Below are 3,016 nucleotides of genomic sequence, written 5' to 3'. Positions count from 1 at the left end.
TTAAAATGTGAGAGAAGCTCTCTTGTTGACCTTGAAGACACAACCTCCATGAGTTTGATAACTGTTAAGGAAATGAGGTAAGAAGTTCCATGTTAGCTTGAAGAGGATCCCAGATCTGGCAACCTTGCATGGAGAGGACCTAGTAACCTGTACCCAGACCCCTAACCCAGGGCAATTATGAGATAATAAATTGTGTGGTTGAAATCCATTAAGGTGGTGGTTATTTGTTACATGGCATAGAAAACTGACTCAGAGGAATATGCAGATTTTCACAACTCAATGACCTTTCTTACTCGTGTAAGCACCTCTTGCTGGACTACATGGAACTGTGAGTCAAACTGAAATTTCTGGATGAAGATGGTTTGTGAAATTTGTGAAATGCGAATTGTTGGTAGATTAGTTTCAATAGAGAGGAAACCAAGTATCTGAAGACTATTTCATGGATTGTATATTTGTGTTGTTTTCATTCCAGTAATACTCTCTGAGTGGCTCTTAGTTCCACATGTAGATCTGGGATGGGGCAGAGGGGAAAGTACAAAGATGTATAACATGGACCTTGCCCTCAAGAAGCTTGCTGTTTTATTCAAGGAGACTGTCATATCAGTGGCTATATCACTCCTCCAAGCAATTTACTTGGGGAATCTCAAAGGTTAAAAAATGATGAGCCTGAAATGGAAAAATTATATGTGGCAAAATGGGACTGTTCAAGGTCACTTGGTCAGTTAGTGACAGAGATGGGATTAAACTCCAGTCAACTTCTCCAGACACCGTCATCACCCCCAATACATCAATGCAGAGAGCATCATGACAAGTTGGAGGCGTCTGGCTGCAAAGGCAGCTCCTCTCCATCAGTCTGCAGATGCCATTTCCTAAGCATCTTCAAGTTCAAGGGTTTGTTGACCCCGGGAGACATCAGGGTACAGAGCAGAGATCAGAGATTAGAATCAGACTTTGGCTTAAACTTCAGCTTTACAAATTATTAGTTCTAGACAAGTTAGTTAAATCATTTTTACTCCTATAACTTTTTTTCCTCCTTCTTTTTTTTTTGAGACAGAGCCTCAAGCTATCCCCCCTGGGTAGAGTGCTGTGGCATCACAGCTCACAGCAACCTCCAACTCCTGGGCTCAAGCGAGTCTCCTGCCTTAGCCTCCCAAGTAGTTGAGACCACAGGTGCCCGCCACAATGCCCGGCTATTTTTTGGTTGCAGCCATCATTGTCGAATCCCCGGGCTGGATTTGAACCCACCACCTTAGGTGTATGTGGCTGGTGCCTTAGCCACTTGAGCCATAGGCCCCAAGCCAAATTTTTTTCCTTTTATTACATGTTTGAATAGTGAGAATAATGATAACTATCTTTCAAAGACCATTGTGACAAAGGGTTCAGATGAAAGAAAAGATTAATTAGTCTGAAATGAATTAGGAAAGGTCTCGTTTGTAATATGCAAGCTAGGACTAGAAGGATGTTCCCATTGATTACTTTTGGTTGCCTGTCCTTTTTTTTTGATTTTTTTAAAGACAGAGTTAAGCTTTGTCATCTGGGTTAGAGTGCTATGGCATCAGCCTAGCTCACAGCAACCTCAGACTCCTGGGTTCAAGTGATCTTCCTGCCTCAGCCTCCCAAGTAGCAGGGACTACCGATGACTCCCATAATGCCCAGCTATTTTTTTCAATTTTTGCTAGAGATGGGGTCTTGTTCTTGCTCAGGCTGATCTTGAGCTCCTGGCTTCAAGTGGTCCTCCTGCCTCAGCCTCTCAGAGTGCTAGGATTGTAGGCATGAGCCGCTGTGTCTGGCCTGGGTTATCTTTCTAAAAGCCATTTTCTCCTTCTTTTCTGGAAGAACCCAATTATTTTTTTGTTGTTGTTGGCATTTCTGCTTCCCAACTATGACTCATAAATTTATCCTATTTGGCCTAAATCATGGGGTGGCTAACTGGGGCAAACAGTATGCCACCTGCTTTTCTAAATGAAGTTTATTGGAATGGATCATTGATGTTTATGTATTGTCTATGGCTACTTTGGCATTATACAGGCAGAGTTAAATGGTTGTGACAGAGCACATATGGGCCACAAAAAATTTTACTGTCTGATCCTTTACAGCAAAAGTTTATTGACTCCTGGTCTAAGCCCTGGTAGTTCCAATCCTCTTCCTGGTGCCTGAGTTACGAGTGAGAGTGCAGCACAACTTTGGCCAAGGAGGTGGGATGGGTTCCTGACTGGAGTTTTCCTTGTTGACAAAGGCTCTCAAGAAGGCTCCTTGCTTCTACTACGTGTTTTTTTTTTTGTTTGTTTGTTTTTTGAGACAGAGTCACCCTTGGTAGAGTGCCATGGCATTATAGCTCACGGGAATCTCAAATTCCTGGGTGCCAGTGATCCTCTCGCCTCAGCCTCCCACGTAGTTGGGACTATGGTACCTGCCACAAAGCCTAGATATTTTTAGAGATGGTGTCTCACTCTTGCCCATGCTAGTCTTGAACTCCTGAGCTCAGGGAATCCATCTGCCTCAGTCTCCTGAGTAGCTGCCTGGCTAATTTTTCTATTTTCAGTACAGCACTTGCTCAGGCTGGTTTTGAACTTCTGAGCTCAGGGAATCCATCTGTGTCAGCCTCCCAGAGTGCTAGGATTCCAGGCATATGCCACTGTGCCTGGCCTGCTACATGTGTTTTTGATGGGATGTAATATCTCAAACTGGTGAAGCTATTTTCTGAACTCAACAAGAAGTTAGCCTGAGAACAAGAGAGTGTACTGAGGATGTCAGCCTGACATGCTGAAAAGAACTTTTGTTCTTTTCGATCATCCCTGGAGTCATTTTATCTCCATAATTTTTTTTGGTATAATACATTTTCAACAAGTTTTAAGCCAATTGAGTCAGGTTTTTTTTTTTTTTTTTTATCTGCAGCCAGAAACAGTCTAAGTGATTTTGATTTCATTGATTTCAGTAAACAGAGAAGGTGGAATGGATCTTTCTAGTTGAGAAAACAATGTGAACATAGTTTGGAGGCATGAGTAAACACAGGTTG

Source organism: Otolemur garnettii, unplaced genomic scaffold (genome assembly GCF_000181295.1).
Source record: "Otolemur garnettii isolate 467f Iridium unplaced genomic scaffold, OtoGar3 scaffold00003, whole genome shotgun sequence".
Classification (NCBI taxonomy): domain Eukaryota; kingdom Metazoa; phylum Chordata; class Mammalia; order Primates; family Galagidae; genus Otolemur; species Otolemur garnettii.
Note: the sequence above shows the minus strand (reverse complement) of the source record.